Here is a 12,302-nt window from a genome sequence, read left to right as displayed (position 1 = left end):
GTTACAAAATTTGAGCACGAATTTCATAAACCTGAAATAGGCCTCTGTGACACTATAGTTCATGTGGTTTAGAATGAATTCGGCGGCCACTATTCGGTCTTCCACGGAGGCTTGCAAGAGAAGGAGTCGCAGGGTTTCCCATTCTTTTAGTACACGCTCAACGCACGCACAAAGCACGAGCCATCGGGTCTCGCATGTCCGCAGAATCTTCCTTTTTTCAGTCTGGAGGAACTCGTCTAGTGCAGATATTTGTGCTTGTCTCTTGATGTTTTGATGTTTCGCAGAAGATCTTCTAGGTATCTGGGAGGCTTAATTGCAGCTTTGCTGGCAACAATGTGGGTGGAATGGCATATGCAGCGAATGAGTACGAAACTCCTGTCTGCCTTGTGCTGAATTTTTTGGGCCAGGGAAATATGCTCGCCAACCATAACACTGGCGTTCTCACATACCAGGCCCAGGATGTTTTTCAAAAGTACCTTTTTCTGAGAGGCAGTTTTCAACAACTGCTGTAAATATCGAAAGTGGAAAATTATGGAGCAGGCGCCCCGCGATCTGTGAGATCTCAAATCGGCCCCTTATCACGGGAACACAAGTTCCGAAATGGTTTCGACATGTTTGGCCGCGGCGCTGGCTCGAAAACACGCGCTCCACCGTGGGGGTGGCACTATGGAGGCACCCTGCATGCTAGCCCCCATAGCAACCGTTGTACCGCTGCGCTGGTAGCAATTCAAATCACGCGCGCGCGCCTCCCGCGCCAGCCCAGCCATGCCCTCACGCTCTTCATTATAGCTACACCCCCTACCAGCGATGGAAACCAACTTTGTAACGCAGCAGCCTGTTCATGCCACAGGGCATCCACGGGGCAACACGAGAGTTTGATATTTTGTGCCTTTCTGCTGCGTCTGCTCTTCGCAAGCTTTTCTTTCCTCCATGGCCCCACAGAACAGGGTGATGGCCCTTCATTTGCTCCCTCCACTCCCTCTCTACCGAAAGTAGAGTAAACTAGAACTCTACCGAAAGATCGGGTTGCGGAAGCGTAACCTAGCGGTCAAAATTTGCATTACAACCAGTTAGTTGAGGACATAATTTCAGATTTTCGCGGCTTCATGTGGCGCAAAATGGAAAGTTCAACAGAAAAGTTTAAAATCGCCCTACGCTCGGCGGAAAAATGGCAGAACGGCCCTACGGCCCTACGACAAGAAAAAATTTCCCAAAACGCCCTACGTGTAGGGTGAAATCCCTACAGTTGGCAACACTGCGCGAAGCCTTCAAAACCAGCGACGGCACTCCGGCTGCCCCGGCCAATTGCGCGCGCATTGCTACACAGTGCACATAGTTCCGGAATCGGCCTCTGCGCCGCCGCAGCTGTGATGTCCGTCCGAAATAAAAACTAGTTCCACACACGCACGCACGCACGAACGAACGAACTAATATACGGCTTGCTTACGTGTTCGTGGTCTAACGTTGACGCACAGGCATCCAAGCCGTTAGCGAGCACGCGTCGCACTGCGTTCAAGCAAGTATGACGATAAGGGCAGGTCAAACTTCCCATGTCGTGCAAGCCGTCTCCGAAGCTTCGGATCATGGAGGATAATTCTCGCGCCGAAAATGCTGGCGCCGAGAGGCGAAAACGAAAACAGCCACCGGCGGCCTGCCGAGGGGCCAAGCCCGGAACACGAAACACCTGAAACCGCCACCGTCGCAACGAACGTGGCCGGATGTTTATTGGCGGTGAGATGTTTGAGTGGCGCCCCCTGGCTCTGACGTCAGCTTAGGGACTCGCGCCGCTGTCGTCTGCTACACTTGCGCCGCTGCTACACTCGCTCCGCGGTTGTCCGCTTGTGAGAGGCAGCAACGCCTAAGCTAAAAATCACCATCTTTGATTTTTTAGGGCATTAAAAAGCATATTTCCAGTAATTCAGTTATTTTTCCAGCTTCTGACAACTCTTAATAACATTAAGCTGTATACTGCACAAGTTTGCAACGAACGAGGAGAGAGAGACCAACTTTATTCAGAGCATCGGTCGATAATCGTGAGTAACTTGTCCTTTCTAGCTTATTTGCGACGTTCAGTGCTCGGAGCTCCTCGATAAGTATGCGAAATGCGTAGGCTCCCCTAAAGTATTTTCGAGATGCTCTTATGAAGACCCAACAGTGTAATGCTACGCACCAAGCAGCGCGTCCTTACACGCGCATCGCAAAGCAGGAAACAAAGCAGTTGTCTTCTATTTCTTTCGTTGTTGTTGACTTGTATCAGGTGAATGTTTTTTGTGTGTCCGACGCATTGATTTTTCTGCACCGCCACACACGTCTTATTAGGAGGTTTGGGGATCTTTGAGAGGCGCACGTAGTTCGTGTGGATATTTTCTTCAGGCTGTAAGGCATACATTCCCTTCTTCACACATTGGCTTTCGTTATGTCCGCGTACAAGAATGGGCATGTCCGCAGCGTGCGTTGTTTATTCACATGCAAATGCAATGAGAAGGTTTGTGGTACGCCACCGCGAAACGGCGCAGACGACGTTGTCCAGAGTACTTGAAGGCGACTTTTCCGCCCCGAATTGCTATCGTAACTAACGAACTGAATCTCAACCCAAACAGTTATGACATGATTACAGTGTTGAAGGCTTGATATACTCGCTAAAAACGCAAGAAACAGTGTATGTGCCGGTTTTCAGTATTATGAAGAATCATGACTGATGAATATCTTCAAGCAACTATTTGTGGTTTTCCAACCCCGTCAGGCGTAAAGAACAAATCCTGGCCTACTCGGAATGATCTTCCACGAACTGAGGAAAATATCTCTTACTTTCTGTCTTTAGAATGAGGAACCTGCCCACTAACCAGCTCGGTTTTACTGCTAAAATTTTCTCCTCCTCCTCGTCCTCGTACTCTTGAGTGCAGTGTTACTATAACGCATATCTGAATATTGGGAAGGCATGGCTGTCGGAAATGTACCAAAATGTCCCTCAAGGTCTGAAGAAACATATCGTTACTGTATTTTACCGTACAGGTTACCCGTTTTGTTCAATAAGCCTCCACACTTGTTAGAAGCCTGCACCGGCACGCGCCTATACAAACCGTGGGTTATTTGGAACTCAACCTACATTTTCTTGCGCCCCACAGTGCATGTCGGCACATTGTCATGCTATGGCAACGTAAAGTGATGTGATACAATACTTTCGAGCGTTCGGCAAGGTGGCAAAAACTGTTTTACCTTACATACGATTACCAGGAATCTTAGTGCCTTCTGCCAAAGCCGAGAGCCTCGAAGGCCTGGAATTTGTTTTGGTCTTGCATTGTCGCTGTTGTAGGTTTTTAGACTCTTGATGTTCCCTTTCTTCGAAAGATTTCTGAATACAAAAGCTAACGCCTGGCTCAAACTCTCCGCACAGGACCGGCTTCGCAGGAATGGGGCCACGCCGGCAATGTTTCTCCCGAAGCGGTGTCGAAAACTTTCTGTAAATCACGACTTGAGCTAGTGTATGCGATTTTAGGTCTTTTATTAGGATAAAAAGTTGCGCATACGCAAAGGCAGGTGCGGTCGAACATCAAACGTCAACGGAGCGCGAAGAAACAGCAGGTAGAGCGAGCCCGAGTGAAGCAGATGACAAATGCGAGAATCCCTAAGCCGACGTCACGAAGACGCCCTTCGCAGCGCCGCCCGTGGTCGCGCTCACCGCCAATACCAACGAGTGAGAGCTTTGGAGTCTTGCGTGGGGCGTGTGTGTGCTGTTCGCCGAGGAGAGTCGCCCCACGCCTGCGCACCGCGTCAGACGTTTTCTCCCCGTGCTCTTCTGTTCTGATCCACTGTAACCTCAGTTTTCTCAATTAATTACACCTTTAATTCTCAAAACCTAGTTTCTCCTATTCGATGCGAACACGCGTCGTACTGTGTTCAAGCAAGTGGGACGATAAGGGCAGGTCGAAATTCCCATGTTGGATGAAGCGCCTGTTTGAAAGTCCACTTCGCGCGTAGCCCATTGTTTACAAAGCGCAGCCCTGTGTTCCGCGCTGGCAGGTCATCTCACGGTCTGGCGCGATCAGTCGTCGCTCGCCCGTTCCTTGCGGGTGCACCGCCTGTGTCGGTTTTCACTGTAGACGCGAGATCGCGTGGCGGAAAATCCGCCGTGGTAGTACACCGTATCCTATCTTCGTCGGGCTCAACTACGGAGACGCGGCGGCCACCGCCGCGCCGCAGCCGCTGGGATGCCCTCAGTGTAATCGGCGTAATCGCTGAAATCGGCGCGCAGTATTCTTTGCTCCGTGGTGCGCACCTTTTATGATGCATAGTCTGCCAACTTTTTAAATGTCGATAACTAAGCCATGACAGAGGAAAAACAAAACAAAGAAACAAAACCAAATCGAGGCATGCGTTTTTTGAGTTTTGTTAAGCTTGTTCGATTCATGTCAGTGAACGCTGCGAGCAATCGTTACACGAATTCATATTCTTGCACGTTTAGAATGCGCGGCGGAAGTACTCGGGCGCTTTTTACACAACTGCTTTATATAATATATACGTATGCAAATAAAACATCGCTGATGAGTTGGTGTGCGTAAATGGTAGGAGTGCATCTCCATGGTTACTCCCGCACTGGACAAGAATGAACTGGCAATTTTACTCTTCGTACTGGAGAGAGGAGGCGATGTGCAGCTTACTCTTCCACTATTGCGGGAGCGGAACTGGGGCTGCACTCCGCCGCGCACGAGAAGAGTACGCGGTCAGTTTTGCTCTTCCTCCTCATGGAAGCGAACATTGCATCCAACTCACTCCCCGCAGCTTTCGAGGGGAGCGCGCCAACGCTTGCAGGAGTACAATGACTGTTGGACTCTTCAACTACTCCCCCGATTTCTTAGAGTGTAAGGTATCGGAAGCACTGGCGTCGACAAACATCAGCGTAGAGGAAGGGCTAGCAATGTCCATAGAAGGCGGAATCGGAGCACCAACTGTCCGGGGATGAATACGGGCAACAGGTCGTGTATCCGTTAGTTGGTGTAACTTCCATGGGGGCCGTATATTGGTGTTTGATAGAGGTGGGGCTGGGGAACCGGTCATGTACGCTGTAAGAGCGGCGGAATCAAGGTCTATGGCTTGTTTTTGGAGGCGAGCTTGTCGACCCTGATGCACTAGTTCATCAAACGTGTTGAGCTGCGCTTCTTGTTGCAGAATAGGGATGGGGGTGAGGGCTGGAAGACCAGTTATAGCTCGCATAGCCGAATTGTTTATTGATTAGAGTAGTGCCCAGTCTGACTTTGTAAGAAAGTGGAATTGCGCTTGATAAGCTATATGAGGCTGAAGAATGGCTCGGACAAGCATGCGGGTCATTTTGGGGGCCGCACCACCGGCTTTTTGAGACATGCGACGGAACAGATGCAGCGATTGTGAAGCTTGATGCTTTGCAGAGCGAATCGAAGGAAGGTTTTCCAGAACCGGTGGCCGTAATATCCAAGCCCAACACCCGTAGGGTTGATGCTGTTGGTATAGGCGTGCCTTGAACCGAAAGAAGGATAGGGGAGGTTGCCAGGCACCGACGGCCCCATGCGCTCGCCATGGTGAGAAGGGCTGTTTTGTTTGGAGAGAGCGTCAGGCCAAGATACCTGCACCAAGAATTGGTTTCATGTAGAGCTTGTTGCAGGCGGACACTTTGGACGCGAAGGTCCTGGTGAATAGACCATACCGTGATGTCGTCTGCATAGATGATACCATAGATGTGTGGAACAGCACCAAGTCACCAGGCAAGAGGTATCATGGCCATGTTAAAAAGCAAGGGGGCCTGGACAGATCCCTGAGGCACACCACGGCGGGGCTGGAAGGAACCTATGGGACATCCGTTGAGGCGTATGGAGAATGTGCGGTTTCGTAGGTAGCAGGAAATGAAATCACATAGGCGGGATGGCATGTGAAGGAGATGAAGTACCGCAATGACGGCGGCGTGGCCAAGGTGATCGTACGCTTTGTGAACGTCCATGCCCAGTACAGAGCGAACACGGTGGGATCGGCCGCCAATAAGGATCATCTTGAAGAGGTGGCCCAGACCATCCTCTGCACCAAGGTGGGGACGAAATCCAATTTGGCATGGGTGGTATAGATGGTGCTCGTCGAGCCACCACTGAAGGCGTGTGGCAATAGCTTCAAAATGGTCACCGTAAGCGCTATTGGTCGGAGGTTGCGGATGTCTGTACTCGGTTTACCGGGTTTCGGGATAGTGATAACATCCGCTTGAAGCCAGTACGGGGGGATCGTACACGTGAGCCAAACCCGGTTGTATGCCTCTAGGAGTCTTTCCAGAGAAGAATCGTCGAGATTCTTTGAAGGATTCAAATGCTACTCCGTCAGGGCCGGGAGCTTTGCGGAGTGCAGCCGTGTCAATGGCCGCGGTTAGTTCGGCAATTGTAAATGGTGAGAGTATACACTCGGTTGCTGCTTCCGATGGCGGCGTACCATCACCGGACGGAAGTGTGAACGCAGGGGGCGTGATGGCTGGGTCCAAGTCAAAATCGGTGTATAAAGTATGGGCCAGCGTATCTACAAATTGCAACGAACTCTGATGAACGCTGACGCAGCAGGATCTGGGGATTGTGGTGATCGCTCGAAAGAATGAAAAATGCGCCATATGGAGAGTAGTCCAGACTGAGGCCCTAACGAAGCGCACATGTTAAGCCAGCGCTGCCGGAACAGCCGCGTTCATGGCGACGAGCCGTGGCTGCGAGCTGTTTAAGGCGGATTTGGCAAGCCGGATAGTTGGGATTGCGACAAGTGAACACTTCTGGCTGGCGGCACTGCGCCCACAGCTGAAGGAGGTGCAAATCAGGGTTAGGGCGGCTCTCGTCAACCCAGTTTACAGTTGTAGAATCTTTAAGAGCCCTTTGTACGGATGATAAAGGGTCCTCTTTGAAAGCGGATATCTGCCTAATCGACTTCTGAAACTCGTGCCACTTGATAACGTGGCATTTACGACGTAGGCGACGAGAGGGCGAAGATGAAATATCGAGGTAAATGGGTTGATGGTCGCTACCCCAGCAGTCTGGCTCCCGCCGCCAAGTAACGGACGATGGACTAGCACCAAGGTCAGGGGGATGTGGAGGCATGCGAGTAGACGTGGAGCGGCGAGTTGACTGGGTCGTGTCATTGAGTAGAGTGAAGCGAGCGTGCTCCATGATCTTGAGGAGATCTGAACCTCGCGCACTCGCCCGGAAATCTTACTGCCGGCCTGCTCGTGGCCCCCCCCCTCCTGCCGGCGGACTGGGCTGTGTCGGTCGGTTTCGGCTGTCCTGCTTTGGTCCGTCGCAACGGCAGGAGTCAGTGGTGTACCAGGCCCACTGTATTGGGTATTCAACGCCCAAGGGAGTTTGCAGCGGCTCCCAAGGTACTTTGAGGGCAAGTACCTTCCAAGAACACCGATGCGTAATGCGGACGCAGGCCTGGACAGCCTGGGTGGCTACCGAGGTTGCCACCCAGGCAGGAGGTGGCAGGTCACTGGATCGGGAGCCACAGTCGGGCAGAGTAGAGCGGTATAAAGTATACCACTCTAAGAAGACGAGGAGTGCTGGGCACTCTGTCTAGGAGTAAAAAGTTTTGTCCCATATTTCACTCCCTTTGGAAGCATTGGGCTACTCTTCCGAGGAGTAGCGCGTGGCGGCCAAACGAGAGGCGAAACACTCCTCGTGGGATTTACTTGCTGCTTTCGAAGCGGAGTACTTGAACCCTGTGTGGGAATTGCTATGCCATCTCCAAGGCAGCGTTCCGTCACTCCCTTTAGGCATGAATAAGCTCTATTGGTTTCGGCGTTGCCGGATACTACAGACGGGTACTACTACTCTCTCTTGGAAAGCATCTCGTTACGCCTCAAGAGCGTTATGCTATTCCTCGCGAGACAGCGTGTTTTCGCTCCGCCTGCTACTGCCCCCCCCCCATCCTCACGATGGTACTATAAGCAGTTACAAGCAAATAAAACAGGACAAGCTATTTTGAAACATGGAAAAGAAGAAAAAACAAGGTCAGACTTTATTTTTCAAAAAATTACCACAACAATCGGTTCATTCTGCAATTTCACACAAAAAGCAATTTATTTGGAATTAAACTATCACAGCATAAAAATGGTTCCTACTCCACATGCACACAAGAGACGTAGCGCCCATTTAGGATACATACAAGAAAAATTCACAAATAAAAATGCAAAGCAATTGAAAACACTGAAATACAAACATTAAATTAAGACAATAAAAATGACATTGAGATCCACAAATAAAAAGGTACTGGCATTAGCACGACAAGCTTCAGTAGAAATACAGCAGTGGGAGAATAGTTAACAGTATTAACATAAAACAAAATGGCCTTAGTACATCAGTGAGTGCTTCACATGGACTGGAAAGCCACCTCTTATTTAGGACACATTAAAACATCTACAAATAAATTTCGCGAAACAAAAATCTGGGACTAAAACAATTCAGCGTGGATTACTATTAACGCATTACAAGCTGCAATCAACACAAAGATACAAAGCCATTGAGACGGGAACTCTGCAACAGATATATGTTGGTGGGACAACAGGAAACCGCCGGAAACACTCCCACTGGGTTTTTTAGGCGGACGGTTCTCAAATGAGGATGCGCTAGTAAGATTTAAAAAAGGCATAACTTGGTATTAAAAACAAACACGTTCGAGCTGACTGCTTCATAATGTTGGTGGCGGCCTTCAGAACAGTACCGACCAGGGCACCGCGCTTGAGCCGAAGTAACGTCTACAGAAGCAAGAAGGTGCGCTTCGCCTTTCAAGCGTATTACGCACTGAACAGCCAAAACACAGACAGCAGCAATGGAAACCCATCCACGATGTCCAAGGATGTGAGAAGTGTCTTGAATGCGACGGCCAATCCTGCTGACGCCTCGGGGATCTCTCTGTCTCTCTCTCTCAAAAAAAAAAAAAGAAAAATCTTCGGGCAAGTAGCGTCTTCCTGTGGTTCTTACATAGGCAGAAAGAGCGGGACAGCAAAGATAAGTTCTACAATGAAAAAAAAATTAACGAGTTTGACAGTTAAATCAAGTTTATTGGGTGATAGATTAGTTTTTGCGCCGGGAGCACGCACTGAACCCGTATTGAAATGCATTACTGCTTGGCGCAGTCACCAGTATAGATGCGAATGTGCGGTGACCTTGGATGCAGCCACGCTCATTGTGCCACTTGGCCAATGTGCCACTTGGCCCCAAACCCGTTAGTGCTTACGTGTCCGTAGCTTCCACTGTTTACCCCGCTATCGTTACCGGTATAAAACACTGCACAAAATTTAAGTAAAGATAACTCGCTCCGTAAGGTTATAATTGCTGATGAATTTGCATTGGATTTTGTCCTCAGCCGACTGCAACGTACGGCCCATTACACGTTCACAATTCAAGCGTGGAAAAGCTGCTAATGGGTCATATAGCTACTGTTTTCTTCATTCTCTAGTACGCTTCGTTGCATGCACTCTGCAAATCGCAACATTTGATGAGAACCAATAAACTCGTTATTGAACGATCAGAACGCTCGAAAATTAAAGTGGTAACCACATGCAGCGACGGCGACAACCGACGCGAAAAAAGTAATGCAATGGGTACAACAAACAGTGTGGGCGACAGCGACAAACGAAAAAAAGTAATACATTCCTGCCAATGCCCTTCGTCGTCGTAGCTGCCGCTCTCTTGTGGGCTGCTTCTGGCCGGGAATAAGCCGCGAAGGAGACGGCCCGTCTGCCGCCGTCGCCGCCGTCAGCGGCCTGTGCAAAAAATTTTCGCTTGTCTGTGTCGCCCACAATACCTGTTTGCCGTACACACTGAGTGAGGTTTCTCGCGTCGCTCATCGCCTTAGACGCATGTAGTTACCCCTTAACAGTGCGGGCCGTACGCCCCGAAAAGTCCCCTTTCCGTCCATCCTGCCCTCAATCAAACCGCGAAAAACCTATCTGAACAGCATTTCAGTCTGCTGCTGTACGCGCGGTGCAATCTGAACAGCATTTCAGTCTGCTACTGTACGCGCGGTGGTCACTAAAATTATTGCAAGTTTAGTGACTGCCACGCGCTAGACGCGCTCCCAACACTCAGCCTAACACTCAGTACGCAAGTCTTCGGAGCCGCGCAGGTAGCCACAGCTACTGCACGGCAGCCACTCTAACCCTAGCCGCCGAGCTAAGAGTAGAGGGTAGCGCTGCGACTACTCACGCGACCGTGCTTCTTACCTGCGAAAACATTCGGCTAGGATACCAACACTTCACGAATCAAAGGGATTGAAACGGTGCAAGAATCGACGCTGTTTGCATACGGGTACAAAAGCCGCCCTTCAAATCTAAGAAACGGTCAAAATGAGTCACGAAAACGTTAGGGCTAACCGATTCCGCGGACCGAAGTTAGAGAGCAACTCTGCTTCGCTAAATACATAAGATAAGAATACCAGGTTAACTAATGGCTTACCTCCACTTCCCGCCAGCGTTTCTTCGTCCGGTAGATAAATCCAAGGTAGTCATCCCAAGATTCCAAGCTTAAGGCGCGAAGCCAGTGTTGCCAACCAATTTCGACCAGATCGCCCCACACCGCACCTCAAAAAGCCCTACAGCGCCCTACACAATATTCGCAATAGCCCTACGCCCCGCCCTACGCCAAAAAAATTGCTATTTTTTTATTTTAAACGGTTTTGTTTGGTTTCTTAATATTAAAATTTTTGTTTGTACTAATTTTAGTTATTTAGCTTCGGCTACAGAATCAATACATCTGCTTGCTGTGGAGCTTCGGGTGCCCGTGTTCCACGGTCATGTTAGCGCAAGTGTGTCACTAGCTGCGAATGCCGACTTGATGACCAGCACGGAGTTGAGATTCTCATTTCCAAGCCTATTGCGCTTTTTTGTTTTCACGTCGGCCATGTGCGAAAATCCTCTCAGTAGCGGCATTGGAGTGGGGCAAAGATAGTATCAGCTGAGCCAAGGTTACGATGTTGAGAAACTCCTGCTTGTCTCCGAACGTTCTCATTTGGTGGAGATCGGCCCAAAACAAAGCAGGTAGTTTGACTTCCAATGACAACTTCTCATCTTTGCTGAAGTAGGAAGGCAGCATTCTCCATTCTTCCTCGACTGTGTGCGTAGCGGTTCTGTAGCGTCGGCAAGGCAGGTAGCTTCCCTCCATCTTCTGTGCCGAGGGCTGTCTTCGTGGTCACGAACTGACAAAGTGTCATGGCAACCGGGGTCATGACAAAGAGCCCGGAAACTGGAAGCCTCTTTTTGACCTCAACGGCGGCTGTCTGATAAAAAGACAGACAGCGAATACGAAGGTCGCCAACCGGCGCACTTCTTCAGCACAAAATTGCACCCTTCGCCCAGGTATACCTCTTTAAGGGGCAGCAGAACCCTTGGGTCCATGGCATTTATGTCATCCCTCTCCAGAGCAGACGGCTGGACAAAATTTTGCAGCAGACATCGGATGAGCGTTGACTCTCTCTGCCTGGAGTTCTCCGATGAGGTTTCCGTTGCCTTCCGTTTCCGTAGCATGTTACAAAATTTGAGCACGAATTTCATAAACCTGAAATAGGCCTCTGTGACACTATAGTTCATGTGGTTTAGAATGAATTCGGCGGCCACTATTCGGTCTTCCACGGAGGCTTGCAAGAGAAGGAGTCGCAGGGTTTCCCATTCTTTTAGTACACGCTCAACGCACGCACAAAGCACGAGCCATCGGGTCTCGCATGTCCGCAGAATCTTCCTTTTTTCAGTCTGGAGGAACTCGTCTAGTGCAGATATTTGTGCTTGTCTCTTGATGTTTTGATGTTTCGCAGAAGATCTTCTAGGTATCTGGGAGGCTTAATTGCAGCTTTGCTGGCAACAATGTGGGTGGAATGGCATATGCAGCGAATGAGTACGAAACTCCTGTCTGCCTTGTGCTGAATTTTTTGGGCCAGGGAAATATGCTCGCCAACCATAACACTGGCGTTGTCACATACCAGGCCCAGGATGTTTTTCAAAAGTACCTTTTTCTGAGAGGCAGTTTTCAACAACTGCTGTAAATATCGAAAGTGGAAAATTATGGAGCAGGCGCCCCGCGATCTGTGAGATCTCAAATCGGCCCCTTATCACGGGAACACAAGTTCCGAAATGGTTTCGACATGTTTGGCCGCGGCGCTGGCTCGAAAACACGCGCTCCACCGTGGGGGTGGCACTATGGAGGCACCCTGCATGCTAGCCCCCATAGCAACCGTTGTACCGCTGCGCTGGTAGCAATTCAAATCGCGCGCGCGCGCCTCCCGCGCCAGCCCAGCCATGCCCTCACGCTCTTCATTATAGCTAC

The 12,302-nt window shown here is 50.0% G+C and overlaps 1 pseudogene; it reads right to left on the bottom strand.

Moving 5' to 3' along the window:
* Positions 1 to 10,777: 10,777 nt before the first annotated feature.
* LOC144155808 (uncharacterized) lies at positions 10,778 to 11,509 on the bottom strand (annotated as a pseudogene).
* Positions 11,510 to 12,302: the final 793 nt, after the last annotated feature.

Source organism: Haemaphysalis longicornis, unplaced genomic scaffold (genome assembly GCF_048455015.1).
Source record: "Haemaphysalis longicornis isolate Haplotype H1 unplaced genomic scaffold, Haemaphysalis longicornis Haplotype H1 scaffold_1, whole genome shotgun sequence".
Taxonomy (NCBI): Eukaryota; Metazoa; Arthropoda; class Arachnida; order Ixodida; family Ixodidae; genus Haemaphysalis; species Haemaphysalis longicornis.
The sequence above is the reverse complement of the archived record's forward strand: the minus strand, read 5'-3'. Positions and strand labels throughout refer to the sequence as shown.